The sequence below is a fragment of the Eublepharis macularius genome, chromosome 5, assembly GCF_028583425.1.
Source record: "Eublepharis macularius isolate TG4126 chromosome 5, MPM_Emac_v1.0, whole genome shotgun sequence".
NCBI lineage: Eukaryota > Metazoa > Chordata > Lepidosauria > Squamata > Eublepharidae > Eublepharis > Eublepharis macularius.
Window position 1 is genome coordinate 116,590,284 of NC_072794.1, and position 17,800 is coordinate 116,608,083.

A 17,800-nucleotide genomic window follows, 5' to 3' on the forward strand; every position below is an offset into this window, starting at 1 on the left:
AAATATGTACAACTGAGAGAAACTTTCTAGTCAGTTTTTGTTGTTACTGTTTTCCGCATGGAATCCTCACACAAGCACTTTCTGGCTCATTTTTATTTCAAAAGCCGGAATTATTTTCAAGAAAGTTAAGCCTGAGGCATAGAATCGCTGGGCAAGGAATCAGGATGGAATTGATTTTTCACATATCAACACTGATAAACTGTAATCATGGAATGAATAAAATAAATTTTGCATTATGGATAAGAAACCTATTGAAAGAGTGGCATCTTAATTGTGTGGATCCTACCTTGAAGAGCTTGGTGCTTTGGGAGGTTTCTTGCACCAAAGTATCTGAATTCACAGAATGGATCAGTGAGATCCAACCAAGTATAATTAGAAAACAATTTAAATACTGGACAGTTTATATTTAGAATTAAAAATTACAAGCAGTGTGGGGGGGCAGGGGGGGAATCCTCTGCCACCAGGTGTTCCTACCAGCTGCTGCCACTTTGTTGCCTGCCCAGCTTCTTTTTGTCTTTCTGCTGTGGAAGGGGTTTCCCTCACCATCCACCTTATCCCAACATGGCCATTACGGCTTGTTTGATTTCTCTCCTTGACTTCCCAGCTTCTTCTCCTCCCTTGTACCAACACAAGGGGTGGCCACTTTTGCCCCTTCCCATTATTTCGATTCCTTTCTTCCGTTGCCAAGAGGAACAGCACCCTCCCCTAAGGGCCTTTTAAAAACTTAAAGAGAGCAACCATGTCTCCCCTCAACCTCCTGTTCTTCAAACGGAACAATCCCAGGTCCCTCAGTATTTCCTCACAGGTATTGGTCTCCAGGCCTCTGATCATCCTGGTTGCTCTCCTCTGCATCAGTTCCAATTTGTCTACATCCTTTTTGAACTGAGGCCTCCAGAACTGTACATATCAGGTTGCATCCAGCAGGAAATTTCTGCCAACAGAAAGGGAGACATTTTCATTGATTCCCCTCCACTGCAGACCTCTGAGCCATGCATGCTGATCCGGGGGGGGGGTCCTTTGCCCCCCCAAGGCATATTAATGGAGGTCATTTTGGTCTGCAGTGAAAGGGGAGGCAAGAAAGTCCTACTCTGCTGATGGAAATCCTCTCTGTCAGCAGAGATCCAAATCATTATCTTGTTACGGAAGGCGGATAGTATTATTCTCATCTTGTAAATGGGAAGCTGAGACTGTATGACAGTGGCTAACCTCAGACTATGTGAGTTTCTGACAGAGGCAAGTCTATGAACGCCCAAGGGGGGTACTGCAGAAGAGGGTCAATTTCCCTAAGTCATCACCACTGTAGGATCAGCAACAACTATGGAGGACTGGATTGTGCCCTAATGGTCTGATCTGTTAAAAAAAAAAGTCCAGAAAAATATATTATTTAAAGTGATATATATTCAGGCTTCAGGAACTGCAAAGCACATTTTTTTTTTAAAAAAAAGAAGGTGCTTCATGGTTGGCTTTTTGAAAACAACAATCTTCAGCTGATTTTCTTTTATGTAAGTAATAACATTTTTATTTCATCCATCAGTTATAACATATTCTTTCCATTTTAAATGTTGATTAAATAAAATGAAAGATTGACAGCAGATAAATTCAAATTATTAAAAATGTTTAAAATAACAGCTAATTTTCTTCTCACAAAAACATATTTGGTACAGCTTTATGAAAATGTACGAGTGAGAACAAGTTTCATTCATTGTAAACAAAAATAATTAGCCACTTCCAATAATTGCCAATTTTAGAAGAAAAATTAGAGAGTAGAATATGTTTGGAGATATGCTGCCACCTAGTGGTACAATTCATAATTGCAACTATTAGCTTGTAATAATTCTTTCTGCCTTACATAAATTATTCTACATGCTGGCATTAAGGTGACATAGAAAGAATCCCTTCCATTTTACCTCACATTATCAAACTAGCAGAAGAACCTATGAGAACTGTTCTGCCTCACCACATCCACACAGGTGATACAGGGCAGTTGTCATCATGAAGAAGTTGGATTATATGCAGGAGGCTGAGAGATAACTGTCCAGTATCCTATCTGACAGACCACTATTCAGACCTCACAAAGAAATACCAGAAAGAGTGTAAAGGTTAAGATGATAGTTAACTACCCACACATATATAGGAACCAACCTATATGAATGCTACCCAGAAACCTTGGCCAGGCATCTTCTATCTGCTTCCCCAAATTTACAAGCCTGGCAACATGGGACACCCCATTTTCACAGCTCCTGGCATAATCACTGCAGAGGGGTGTGCGTGTGTCTATGGCTATATAGACCCTATCCTCATGCACCTACAGTTACTTGCATGATACCATTGACAGTCTCCCAAGATATTCCATTTTAACCACAATGGCTGTTGAGTGCCTGTAGGCCAGCATCCCTCACAAAGGTGGACTACAAGCCATCAGGAACATCAATACAATAGTAGACTTCGCCACCAAGCTCTACTACTTTGTCATCACCTACAACTACTTCAAATTTTGAAATAACTTCAGGACAACCATGGGTATCTGCATGACCCCCAACTTTGCTAATCTTTTCATGGCTGACTTAACAGCAGCACTTTCTCAGATCCTACTCATTAAAGCCTCTCCTCTTCTTGAGATTTATCAATGATATTTTCATCACCTGGAGACATACGATAGAGGTCCTCAAGAGCTTCCACCAGTCAACAGCTTTCATCCCATCATCAACCTGATCATGATCAATCTCTCAAGTATATTTTCTGGACATCTTTGTACAAATACACGATGGACATGTAAGTGCCAGCTTATACTGGCCATGATGTATATCTGCATGCTTCTAGCTATCACCAAAAACATACCAAACAACCGTCAATGAGAGGTAAGCAAAACGAAACAAATGAGCCAGAATCAACTTGAATTTGCTGTTTTGTTGCATTAAAGTGCTTCCAGAATGGTCAACTAAATCTGGGAAACAAAGGTGTACAGAGCCCTCCTCCCAAAAGTTTGTGTGTTTCAATTTGGTTCTTATTGTGCAGCAATAGCACAGGCAGGCAGGTAGGCACTGGGCCAGCAGCAGCAGGAGGCAGCAGTAACTGTTTCTTTAATGGCAACGAACCAACCAATCACATCCCAAGGGGAGAGGTTGAGCCCTAGCCTAGCATTACTCCATTGATGGGAAGAGGAATGTGTACGTTGTGCAGCATTTCTTCAGTGCTTCCTGGGCAATGGCATTGGCATTGGAAGCGGCTCATAGGGATCAATTTGCAAAAGGTTTGCTTTGTCCCAGGGAAGGAGCGTTACTGGAACTGGTCTCCTTGCAATAAAATGATTTGTGGGGGAATTAGCAAGCAAAGAGAATGGCTATGTGAGAGGCCGGTAACCACAGGGACCTATCACCAACTTCTACAGAGTTCCTTCCCAGAATAGCAAACGAGCCTGGTTCTTAAAGTCAAACAATAACTTTTATTAAGAATAAAATACATGCACATACACTCACAATTACGGGGTAAAAATAATTACACACGCACACACAGAGTCTTAGGAAGCTTAGCTAGAAATTGGGAATAGAGAGAGAGGGAGCAAATATATCTACCAATCCTGAAGAGGGGTCCAGTCCACGAGAGAAGAGAGTAGCTTCGAACGTCCAGTATCCTTGGCCAAGAGACCCAGAGGCTTAGGGCAAACCTCAGGGGAACAGCGTTTGTGGATCCGGAAGCGTGTATGAAGAGAGAGAGGCTTAGGGAAGTGACCCTAAGGGTGCAGCCAGGAAGCATGCATGATTTGAATGGGGCCAGGGCTCTACCTTTATAGGTGAAATGTGTTCTGAGGTGGGAGAGCCCACCTAGCCATTAGAAGAAAGGCTCCAATGGTCAGTTCCTGGGCTTGACAAAAGGGCTGATCACCTTGATCAGTAGCTACCAGGGTGTGTGAAAGCAAAGGCAAAACATGTTCTATTGCTGCACAAAAGGGCTCGTTTGTTAGTGAATTCCACCTGAGCTAAGTTGATGGATTTTAGGTGGGGGCTGTACTTTCCCAGGAACAACTGTATAAACTCATTAATGTCGATTAGCTCCTCAATCAAGGACAGAAGATCTTATTAGTGAAGAAGGGAAAGGAATGTGTTAAGTGGGGATGACTCTGCAAGACCTTTGTTGCACTGGACTCCTACGGGGCTGGAGGGACTGCAAATCCAATCACCTCTCAATCACTCCACATTCCTGTATGGCATTCCATACATGCTGTGTCCTCCCAGGTGGGATTCAGCAACTGTTGGAGGTCCTCTGGTGGCAATACAGCTGCCATTTTAAATCCAGAGGCCTGGTGATATTTTAATATAACAAGCAGCCCTTTCTATGGGCTTTTATGCACAATGCAAGGAAAGGCCCACAAACAACCAAAGTCCATGCAGGTGTGTACACACAGGTTTGAAGAGGGAAGGGTGTCCTCCAGCCTCTGACTCCCCTGCTGCCACAAAAGCTCATGTTATGCCGATTAGGGTGAAAATGGGAAATAACAAACAATTATTAAAGGAGACCCCAGCATGTGTGGACCTGGTTGACCATTCAGTGGCCTTCTGTTGCTGTCCTTTTCTTATGTGCCACCACTGTGAGTATAGAAGTCAACCTAAGATGATTGTTCAAGGAGCACCAGGAAACACTTCACCTTGCGCAGAAAGACTTCTATCTTTCCTAGTCTGTTCTGATTAAAATTGTTAACCCAGTGTTACATGACATGGAGGTAGCAGGTGATGTCCACAGTCACACATGCACACCCAGTATTCCATGTGGAAGGACCAGTCTGGACTCTGATCAGGTTTTATCACAGTGCTCTGCCATTCCTCCTATTTAATTCTACTCTGGCTCAACAGTTTTAGTTGAAAAAGGGTGACCTGCCCAATCTCCCACCCCCAGTCCCAATCTCACTGTGGTGGACTGTTTTTGGAAGAAGTAGTGTAGGAGTCTATGAGTGAAACATAACACTGACTCAGAGGAGTTAGCCGTGTTAGTCTGTAGTAGCAAAATAAAAAAAAGTCCAGTAGCACCTTTAAGACTAACCAATTTTATTGTAGCATAAGCTTTCGAGAATCACGTTCTCTTCGTCATGTTGACAGCATGGCAGCCCCTCCCCCCCTAACATTTTTCTGCCTGTGCTCTATCATGCTTTGGTTATGGCATAAAACAATATTACAGCCCTGTAATTAAGTCATGATAGTTTGAGGGCCAAATACAAAGGATCATGGTAATGTGGTCTGCATGGTCTGTTCTGGTCAAAAACACAGTAACTTTTGAAGAACAACAGGTGCTGAGAGGCAGACGGCATCGAGTTAAGTACTCAGAAACAGTCTACTACAAAACAGACCTGAAGGGAATGGCGGGATACTCTGCCATTGGTGCACTGATTGTCCCATACAGCTTGCATCTCAAACAGTGCAACACATCACTGAGGATCTAGAGGACTTTTTGTTGTGCATATAAATGGGTCTGATGTATGTACAGCTCATGTATCTTGATGAAGGGAGTTTTAACTCCCAAGCAGTTATGCTGGAGTAACTCTTGTTATTGTTTAAGTTGCCACTGGATCTCTGTTTTGTACTGAGGCAATGAACACAGCAACCCATCTTTTATTTCATGACATTTTATATGAGATTTTATATTCTCACAGTATTCTTATTACTTGTAAAATATGTTGGGCTTTCCAGTAATCCAGCTGAAACAAAAATCCCTAAATAAAGAAACCTTTGAGTCACCCTGTGTGCCAGTTTCTCATTTTCCTTCTGTGTCAAATGTTGTGCAAGATCTGCGACTGACAGGTGCATGGAAGCATATTTCAGGGCATGACCTTGCTAATGTATTTATTTATATACTTCATTTACACCTTACACTTCTCCTCAGTTGGGGACTAGAGGTGGGCATGGATGGGAAAAAACTCAAAGGCCGTGGGACCATGGTGTTTCAAGGACCATGGACCACAAACTTTTCACAGCCCAGCCCTGGTTTGCAAACTGACCAGTTCTTCAGTCCAGGCCACCGGGAGCACTCTAACTCCCCCCTGCTCCTGCAAGGGGGATTTAAATGTTAAAGCACTCCTGGCACCACTTGCCAGAGGTGCCAGGAGCGCTCTAACCCCTCCACTCCAGCTGACTGGTGGGCCACCAGTCAGCTGGAGCAAGGAGGATTTACATATAAAAGTGCTCCTGGTGCCACTTGCTGGTGGTGCCAGAAGGCTTTAATGGACCACAGGCCAATGGACCGGAGAAAAGCCTGTGGGTCCATGGAAAATGGGCTTCCCATGACCTGCTGGTTCGCGTATGCCAAACTGAACCAGTCTGTGCAAAATTTTGGTCCGTTTTCTGGTCCACGCCCACCTCTACTGGGGACCAAACATGGATAAAACCATTCTCTTCTCTTCCATTTTATCCTCACAACATGGTTTGGCTGAGTGTGTAACTGGCCCAATGTCACTAGTAAGCTTCCATGAAAGAGTGGGAATTTAAACCTGGCGCTCCCAGATTGTAGTCCAACAGTCTAACCACTACATTCGCTCAGTTATTGGCTTTATGCCACAATTACAGTGCAATCCTATGCAGGGAGACCATGGCCATTTCCATGTACCCTTAAAGGGATGGCCCACTCACTGAACACTGAACACTGACAGATTTTCCCCTTCACTCCAGATGTCTCCATTTTCAAAAAGGTTGCAGGCTGTTTGTCTTCTGTTTTTTTTCAGTATCTTTTTGGGACTGCAGGAAAGTGCATTCCCAGAAAATGTGCTGAAAAAATGGAAGCCAAACAGCCTGCAACTATTTTGAAAATGGAAATGTCTGGAGTGAAGGGGGGAAACTGCCAGCGTTCGGTGAGTGGGCAGTCCCTTTAAGGACATGTGGAAATGGTCCTTGAAAGACAACCACACATCATTCTATTTCATTGGCCTGGTGTAGGTTACACTACTTCAAAGCTGTATCCTTATCCGAGCTTTATTGCTAAAATGGGCATTGCCAGGGTCCAAGACTACATGAAGCCATGCCCTTTGGCTTGAGAGCCCTTTTCCTTACCCTACATATGTGAGGCCTGGTTGTGGTTGTCAAAAGGTGAGGAGAGCACTCTTCAAGGATCTGTGATGGCGCTGAAAATAGGCTGGACCCTGCCACAAATTCAGCCCATATCTCCAGGGGTGTTTTCCCGCTTCTTTATCAACTGAGAGATCAAATTCATAATCATCCCCTACATGATTCACCTTTAAATCTCCTTAAACCTCAAGATGGATTTTGAAAATCATATTTAAATTTGAAAAACATGCCCTTCGTTTTGTTCCACATGCTGTGGGCTAAAACTACTGGAGTCACTGAAAAGCAAGATTTCAGTGTAACCATAGAATGATGTGAGACATAATAGGACCTGGAAGATATTATGAGTTGTTTGTGGGAGACTGAACCGCCCTGCTTACCCACAAACATGGCTCTGTTCAGCTCTGCAAGGTGGCAGCACCCAGCAACTGTCCTGAGTTTCTACCCAGTGATTCTTTGCTCTCCTGGCCTGCCCAACCCATGGAAGGATTTCTGTTTTGTTCTTCCTTTGGTATGCTGCCACCAACTGGTCATTTTAGGAATAATTCCCCACCAAGAGGGCCAGTACATCCAGCTCCTCTACCGCATTGCCATTCTAAGGCCTGTATCTCCTGCTACCTAGCAACTGGTTTCCACAGCAGCGGCTTGCTGCACCTGCATACTCCCTTTGTCTGCTCCCTCATGGTAATTGTGGCAATCAAGATGAAGCTCGGGTGTGAAAGCCCATTCCCACCAATTGGAATCTGCCCCAAATGAACCTACAAAAATGACACAAACCTCTGTACCAAAGGATTTTATACCTTCTCTTTTTTCACACCTTTGTAGGTCAAAGAATCCTATCCCAAAATCTCTAGAAAGATAAATCTCACCTCTTGTACCCACAAGTCTCTGGGTCAGCTTTTAGGCATCAGATTCCAGCTGTGTGAGCTGGTTATATCATTATTTTTAACCATGATGGCCATTAGCATTTCCAAAGTTTTGATGGATAGTACTTGAGTGATGCTTAGGACCACATACCCCCCCACCCCCTGTCACTTGTCTTCTTCCTAGGAATGAGAAAAACTTTTAAAACTAAATGGGGGAGGGGTTGCCAAGCCCAACCCCCCAAAGTAAAAATATTTCTCTACATTGTGCATAGCTATTTGTTCCATTAACTTCAGTTCTTACACTCTCAGTTTTTCCTTTGTCTGGGGATGGGGGGACCCCTGGGTTTCCCTCAAAGTGGTTGCAGTAAGAGGTGCATCATCAAGGAACTTCATTTTATATTTCAGTATGAACATGGCAAGTATTTAACGCTACCAGTCCCCTGCTGAGGGTGGGGGAATCCCTCAATCCCCCCTCCCCGACACTGCTTACCTGGCTAGCAGGGGGGAAGGGCAGGGGAATGCACTTCCTGGGGGATGTTCCTGGGTGGCATGGCATGCTCCCACATGCCTCAATGGGCCAACTGGGTCTGTTTGGGGCCTAAATTGGCCTGCTTTGAAGTGCAAGAGCTCTTCAGGGCTCTCCCAGCAGCAGTTCTGCAAGGCCTTGGCATACTCCCACACCTTGCAGCGGGCCAATTTCAGGCCCAAAGGGCCCAGTTTGGCCCACTGCGGAGCATAGGAGCACTGCTGGGAGGGCCCTGGAGAGCTCCTGTGCTTCACAGTGGGCCAATTTAGGCCCCAAATAGGCCTGATTCAGTCCTAAACAGGCTGAAATCAGCCCACTGAGGAGAATGAGAGTGCTCCTAGGGGAGCACGATGCCTTGCACAATGATGTCACTTCTTGGAAGTGATGTCATTGCAGAGCCTGGGAGTGCCGGGTTTCGCACCTCCTACAGGAAGGGTAGGGGACCTGGCAACCCTACAAGTAATATTTTAAAACTTCCTTTTTTGTTTATTTATACTTGTTTCTGGCCCATTTGCATCATTTTATGATGCTAGCCAATGCAATTAAAATCAGTGTAAAGAATCTAGATGCATACCCTATTTTTTTCAATGTGCAAACGGCTCAGAAGAATCCTTTCCCGTCATTCATTCGTACCAACTGGCGCTCAGCCTGCATCATGTAGAGCAGGGTGCCCTGGCTATTTTACCACTAAAAGGAATATGCATTCCTCCCACATGAAGATTCAGCTGTTTTGTCCTTCCCAAGAAGAACTAGGCACGTAAGCGTCTTAGGATGCCTTAGCTCCTTAAGGTAGCCTGCCTGGCATCTACTGGACCCTAAGTTTCTTCCGCAGTAGCTCTCACAGTATGGAATGTGCTTCCTGAGGATGTGGGGACATCTTTAGAGTTTTTAGGACGTACTGCTACAAGGCCATTTTATTTGCCAGGACTTTTAACGAGGTATAGGCTACAGGTATTCAGGGAGGGGTTATTTAGAGTTTATTGGAGTTAATATGTTTTTAAATTTGGAATTTGTAAGACATGTTAAACCACAAAGGAAAGGCTGGCTATATTTTAAGAAAATAAAATATAAATAAATCAAAAATTCCATGTTTTTATCCTAACATGCAGCTGACCAGATCCTGTGTGGAAACCTTTTCTACTGGCTGTAATTTGAAATGTAACCCCTTCCAAAAGATGTCAATATAAGTCACATCATGTTGGACTGTTTCTGTTTGCACTGATTTCTTTATTAGTTCATTACAATTCTCTAGGGATGGGTTGATTTCCTGTCTTTGTTGGGGACTGAAAAGGCTTTTCTCTTCCTATGTGGAATTCTGCACTCCAAAGCATTTCTTGCTTGACTCATTGCCCTTTTCTTGTACACATGGTGTTTTATGACCATATGATCCACTTGCACTAAGAACACATGGAGTGTAGGACATGTCTGCTCTTGCACACAGTTGCTGGAAGTGAAGAGGTAGTTGGTGGTGCAACAGGAAAAGGCGTGTTCATGGAAAGTGTCCCGCAGGGTCAGGAAGGTACAGCGTTTTTGCTCCAGAATTTCCTGGAGAAATAAAAAGGAAAGTATGCTTCATCAGTAATTTAAAATATCAACTTAAAGCCTCATTTGCACATCTCAGCCCTTTTCCAGTAAATAAATGAAATAAGTTGGAATTAAATTTAAGCAAACCTGATAAAGGCACAATATGTTGCAAAAATATTTTAAAATTTCTTCTTGTATTTGATAGAAGCCCTCAGCAGATATCCAATGTGTGGTTTCATGAATGCTGTATTAATTTCTGTTATCTATTTCTCCTTTATACATTTCTTTATTCTCCCAGGAGCTGAAAATGGAGAATGAGGTGATGAAATATAATGAAATTAAATGAGTTTGTCCTTGTGCTTGGGAAAGGCATGTTTATGAATATTACAAACAGTTTCCACCATGTAGGAGCCCTATGGCACAGAGTGGTAAACTGCAGTACTGCAGCCCAAGCTCTGCTCATGACCTGAGTTTGATCCTGGCGGAAGCCCGGTTCAGATAGCTGGCTCAAGGTTGACTCAGCCTTCCATCCTTCCGAGATTGGTAAAATGAGTAACCAGGTTCCTGGGGGTAAAGTGTAGATGACTGGGGAAGACAATGGCAAACCACCCCATAACAAAAAGTCTGCCAAGAAAACGTGATGCGATGTCCCCCCCCATGGGTCAGCAATGACTTAGTGCTTGCACAGGGGAGGGGACTACCTTTACCATTACCTTTTCCCACCATGTCTGCATTATATAATTTCTTGACAAACAAAAGACATAGGATTTACCAAGAAGGTAATTACAAAAAGTATAATACATATAAGCATGTTTTTATAGTTTACTGAATGTCAGGTTTTAGTATCTACTTTGGGCACAATCCATCCACTGTTGTGTACACAGCTACATGTACAGGAATGTATCTGCATAGTCTCAGTGGACTTTCCTCAGCCAACTGTTGGCCAGGGCCATGTACGGCTGAGCACATGGCAATATGTTCACTCTATTATCACCAATGAAAGCCAAGTACATAAGTCATAAAGCATTTTGTATATGAGAATAGGCCAGCAAGGTCAGCAGAAACCATTTCTGAGTATATTATTTTAGAAATGGAATCCTTTTCATTTCAAACACAGAGTTTATTATTTTATTTATGCTGTACTACACACACACACACACAGACACACACCTCTTTCATTGGCATAATTTATTTATTTATGTTGTACTTACATACCATTTTTCTTCCTTTATGGAACTCAAGGTGGTTCACATATACCTCCCATTCAGGCACTGACAACTTCTAGAAACTTGTGACTGAGGGGTGGCAAAATAGATAAATAAAATAGATATGCGCCACAAACTGGAGTCATGATGGGAAATCGTACCAGGAAGACGCTGTCATTCCAGGAGTTTTGCGCGATTTTGTGCTGCCAGTAAGACGTGAAAATGGCCCTTGTGTCCTTCTGTTGCCTGTTGCTGCCATGTTTCTTTGTGCTTTGCAGTTTCATTCCCATAAACAGTATACAGTGGGCAATCCTGGAACACAGTAGAAAGAAACCCTCGACACAGAGCAAAGAACAGCCCTGCTAGGCTCAGCACACACACCCCATCAATGTCATTGCATTTTGGGGTAAAGCTTTTTTTAGATTTTTTTTCCTGTCTTTCGCTATTGGTAGTTTGAGGGAGAGGAGCAACCAACAGACATGCACATGCAACAGCAACTGCTTGCCTCTTGTAGAGTCAGGCTCGGACCAGTTTGCTATTGAAGAAAAAACATAGCCGACTGGAGAGAAGGATGGCTGGAGGGGTGGCTGGAGGGGTGGCAGAGTTTGTGGCCAGAGAAGGAGCAGCAGGTCTGACCCAGGGTCCAAGGCCGGAGCTGCTTTGAGAACCTTCTGCCCATAGGAGCTTACAAGGAACTTATTGGCAGGAAGACAATGCAAAAAAGAAAAAAGAAAAAAAAAGATGCACATTCCCTCTTCCCTTCAGCAGAATTAAACAAATGTTTCCAAAGTCAATAGATGAGGAGGGGTTGGTGCTCCTCCACTTGGGAGGACCCAATTGGTAGGGAGACAATTCCATTGCCTGGGTAGCACCAGAAAAAAAAGATGCATTCTTGCACACTGTGCACATTCCTCCTTTCTGCCAAAGGAGTAAATTAGGTCTTATAACATAACATAAGGGCGCTTTCCCCTTGGGATCTGATTGGTAGACAATGCTGATAAAAACAAGATGCTGTTGGCCCACTGCCTGCCTGCTTCTGCATGGTAAAAACAGAAACAAAACAAACACTTTTTGGTGGGAGGGTGCCATTAGTTCACTGTTCTGGAAGCTGCTTTCAAGAAATGAAACAGCAATTTCCATGTGTATTTCCAGCTTGTATGTTTTGTTTTGCACACTCCTCACTTATACCCTGAAAATTGTTGGTTTCTAAGGTGCCACTGGACTCAAATCCTGTTGTAAACAAAATAATATGCAAGCTTTGGTCCTCCAACACAGATGTAACCTTGTCAGACTAAAGGCACAAGAGTCCAAGCAGAGCTCCAAAGTCCAAAGGCAAGAGTCTTGGACTGACACCTATCCCAGGAGCTGTCCAGGATAGGTGTCCAGAGCACAGAAAAACATGTAGTGGCAGGTATTCCACCAGCAACCACAACACAGCTGACCAGAGAACTAGATAAAATGAAGACCCTTCCTTTATGCTGGGCTATTGTACCATAGCCTTATCTTGACTAGACATGGGCACGAACAGAAAAAAAACTAGAACATGGTGTTCATTGTTCATTACCATCCATGAACAACCAACATTGACGAACATGACCTGTACACGAACATGTTCATTGTTCGTTGTTCGTGGGGGCCAGCAGGCTCTCCTTCAGCCATCAAGATCCCTACCACACCACTCCCAGAAACCCTACCTGAGCAGGCACCAGGAAATGTACCAATAATAAATAATAACTTGGCCCCAGAGCCTGGCAGCAGCCCTGGAACCTGAAGGGGTAGATCCCTACCACACCACTCCCAGAAACCATACCTGAGCAGGCAGCAGGAAAGGTACCAGTAATAAATAATAGCTTGGCCCAGAGCCTGGCAGCAGCCCTGGAACTTGAAGAGGTAGATCCCTATCCCACCACACACAAAGAAAATTCAAGCTCCAATGCACTTTCCCTGTCTCTCTCTCAAAATGCCAACAGCAACTGTCTCTCCCTCACTGTCTGCAAAACCAGAGCTGGGAGCCCCCCTCCCCCCTGCTCTTTGCTTCCTTGTAACAAATTTGGAGCTCCACACTTGAAAGGAAGACCTGCCTATCAAGCTAAATCGGGCTTAGATTGGGGTTTCCAGGGCAACAGCAGGAGTTCAGGCAGAGTTCAGGCAGTCCTTGCCTCCGGTTGCCAAGGGAATTGATTGCAGGTGCCAGACTGTCTGGCTTGACCAACAGCAATGAACAATGCTTGCAATGACCACCTGTTCGTTTAGAATGGGGCCTCACAAACAGCTTGTTCACAAACAGCTGCTTGGGCTGTTCATGGCTTTTTTAGTTCGTATTGCTGTTCATGCCCATCTCTAATCCTGACTGACCACTCAAACAGTGTTGCTAGGCATGTGACCATGTTCCTCTGCAGCTGGCACAACTCACAATCAGAGCAGCTTGCTTTCACCAATGGCTCCTTGTGCTAATGAGATGGAATGAGAGTGCAAAAACTCCTCCTGGCTTGGCCTTGAAGCCCTGATCTCATTTGCATCTGCATGCGTCAGGTCCATCCCATTCCTTTATCCCTCTGAAAACTGCAGAGTCATAGTGACTGTGCTTCTCCAATAACAGATTTCTGCATGCTAACCAGGCCCAGAAGCCTATACCAAAGATCCAAAAATCCAAGAAACAGACTAGGATACATTTTCACCTGAGATAAAATCTATAGTGTCTTCCTTACTCCAGCCAAAGTATTCCCTTTTAACATATTTGCTATAGGACTTGTCTAGACTTATATATTCGTTGCTTTCTACTCTCAAAACCGATTAATATTTTTTTCAGTTCCATAACCTTCCATATATTTTTATAACATTATTTTGATTTTGTATCCCACTATATCAGGTTATGGCACTAATGGAGATGGGAGCCAATTCAATTTAGGTTTGGTGTTGTTTGAATTCCAGAATCACTTTTCCTCAAAGATGGTGTGATGTAATGTGCAAGCTTTAAACTTTGCAAGAAACTTGATGCAATAAGTAACATGAAACCAGAAGGGAAGGGCTAATGCTGATAAGACACTGCCTTCAGGGGAAAAACATTTTAATTCAATTGTCCTTCTAATTTGTTGGTTAAATTAGCATGGTGAATACAATGCGGGTGTGAAACTGAGGAAGGGAGCAGGCCCATGATCAGTCTGGGCCTATAAATACCTCCTATTCTTAAGGAAGATAAGACACAAAATTCCTAAAAGACTTTCATACTGATTTTGCTATATGTGATCTATACAGAAGTATGAGCATATTTCCACATACATCAGCTTCTATGGTTTAAGTTAAGTGGATACTGACTGAGTTCTAGTAGCTGAATTTACTCACCCAAGATTTGGAAGCTCTCTTTTAGTGATAAAGTAAATCATCTATTTGTGAGACAAAGAACCGAATCTATTCTCCCATGTCTTACTTCTTGCAACGAGGGGTAATCCAGAATTTATTTAGTCAGATTTATGCCAATCAGGCATAATTCAACTGTGCCAGATCAAATGGGAGAATTCTGGATTAGATTTGGAGAACAAAACTGGAATTCTCTGGTTGGACATTGGTTCCCCTCCTTCACTTCACTTCACTTCACAGTTCGGATCAGGCATCTGATGAAGAGAACTTGATTCTCGAAAGCTTATGCTACAATAAAATAAAATTGGTTAGTCTTAAAGGTGCTACTGGACTCTTTTTGATTTTGCTACTACAGACTAACACGGCTAACTCCTCTGGATCTATGACCTCCTTCACTTTGGTTCTGTTGGGCTTTATTGGTTCAGCTTGCACGAGAGTGGGACTTCCATTTGAAACTGGCTTTTGGCTAGCAGTGCCTTTCCTTAAGTTTTCCCTTTGACTGGAAATCCTTGTAAATGGTTCTCCCATAGGAAACAATGGAGAGTGGCCGAGAGCAGCCAGTCCTGTAGAACTGGACCCTGGAGTCCAATCTTCCTGAAACTTAGTGGATCTTTAGTGGACAAAAAGGATTATGTTCCCAGCAAATGTGGTGTTTACTTGAAAAATGACCCCACCAAGCCTCTCTGGATAGTTTTCCTCATAGGAACTAGTGACTGGATAAATGAGTTTTTTTAACCTGATTAGAGAATCTGACCTGGATTTCAGAGAAACCAACTTGGGAGGGGGGGGGAGTATTTCTGAAACCCCGGATCCAGATCATTCAATTTTTTTAGAGGTTCATGCTAATACTTGCAACTGGTGATCCATGTTGTCAAAACTGACAGTTGCAATTATTCTTTGGAAGATGGAATTTAAAACTGGGGAATATATATTACACTGCTTCTTTCCCTCTGCCACCCTGCTGATCTGAATATGGGCCCCACATGGCAGCAACTGACCATTTAAAAATACTGGAATGGACTTACCATAGATCTTCCAGTATCATATCTATTTTGGTCAAGCCTGAGCATCTAAGATCTTTCTATTTTGGTTGACTTTGGGGAGCTGTTTTTAACTGTTTAATTGCATTCTACTATGATAATTAATGATTTTTAAATGATTGTTTAGTTTATTGTTACCTGTCCCAAGCTCAAGATATAAATTATCTAAATAAAAAGATTAAAATAATATGAATAAGATCTATATGATAATTGTTGGAGAATTTGTTTTCCATATTGCTACTGCCATTGAATTATCTGTCTTAGCTGGGCATCCCCACCAAACGTCATCTATTTGTCTCTTGCCTCCCACACTTTTTGAAAACCGAAGTGGAAAAACTTACGTTCTTGAGAAAGTTAACTCTCCAGCCACACTGGAACTGTTTCATCATCATTATTTCATAAGATCTTTTCTGTCAAATCCTTTCTCTTTATCTCTCCCACAATCTCACTAAAAGATAATAGAAGAAACAGAGCAATTTTTGCACCTTAACATTCAAAAGTTGCTACCACACTCTTCCCATGGATGCCAAAGAACTAAGAGATCACTTGTGGAGGAATGATTACTTTTGCCTAGCATTTGTAGCATCTTTTTGACATAAAATAGATCTCTCGAGCTGATAGCAGGTACATGGGACACAGGAATAAACCAAAAATCTTCAGCTTTGATTGGTCTGAATTTCCATGATGTCAATAACAAGCTAAATCAAGGTCAGCTACTTCCTTCTGACTGCTCTAGGACTGTTTAGTAGGAGAGTATGAAACTCTTTTATCAAGTTGTTCTGGAGCTACATACACTGAGTTCAGGTTTGCAGCCAGAAATGTTATGGTGAGGGGCATTGCCATACTTATGGGAGTAAAATTGCCAGGTCCCCTTTCATCCCCAACCCTGAAACTCATTGAATGGTGCCTAATGATGTCATGGGGTGAGATTCAGTGATGTCACATTGAATAGCAGTATAAACAGTATTACTTCCACATACCACTAGGCATGTATAACATTGGTATCTGTGTGCAGTAATAAGAGCATAGCCTGGCATAAATGGGCAATTTAGCAGTAAAAAAAAAAGCACAGAACTTAACTATGTGCTAAATGTAGTTGAGCTGTTTGTGCCTGATTATTGCCTCACATTTCTAAGTTACATGTACCACAAGCAGGCATGCACAGAAGTCTTCAAAGAAACTATCCAGGGATAAATGATTTGCCTACAGCCATATAAGTCCTTTGCTGATTTGTGTATGTATAGTCTTCTCTCAAGAGATGTAGTGGAACACACTGCTAGGAGCAGGATTCAAAACTATATTAGTCAAATGGAAGGGTACAGAAGATGCTAATCAATTAGTACTTTCAGTACTGAAATTAGAGTTTCCTAAATTAAATCTGCTTGCAAACCACTCCCCTCAACTTAGAAATCATCTTCCAATGTCAGGTAAACAGATTGGTGTAGTGACTGTGTGAAGAGGGAATAGCCCTCTACGTATGTGCAAAGCATTCACATCTGCAGTATTCACAGAAGGGGCTATTCTTGGCTTAAATGTATTTAGATTTCCCCAAAGACCTTACTTTCTGCAGTGAGAGACAGTAGGGCTTAAAATTGCCTGGTTGTTATTCCTCCTGTGGTCATTCTTTTTATAGTTTAAATCTACCCAATCATTGTGCCTTTAATGCCCCCACAGCCCACCCAACCCCAGCACAACTGCCATGGCGGCAGCAGCTCCCCCCAGCGTAGCCTCCTCAGCAGTGGCCTCCCAGCTTCGCTGCAGCAACAGTGGCTCCCTGCTTTTACCATCCACCTCCTTCCCATGGCTGACATTCTGCTCCTCTGCCTCCCCATGCCTCCCTTCCAGCAGCATGGTGGGTGATGATGGGGTCCTTCTCTCCACTGTGCCACCTCTGGCTTCTTGGTTCGCAGTGCTGTCGCCAAGCAGCCAGCCACATTTTCTGTGCTTGCACATACCATGCTCTTGTTTGGGGGGAGGGGGAGATTTAAACCACACAATGTGTTTTTGAATGTTTTCAGATTTTTCTGTAAACTGAGGGGGGGGGCTCCCCAAGTTTCCAGAACTATCTGTTGTCTGTTTGTGTGGCCCCAGTTCATGGATTTGAGTATTTGCAGACAGGGCCGCAGAATATATGATGATGGGCTGTTATTTTCCAGGTGATCTGATTTACCTCCATGCCATGAACAGCTTCAGCTGCCCATTTCCACACAATAAGCCTCTGTTAAAGGGGAAAGTCATT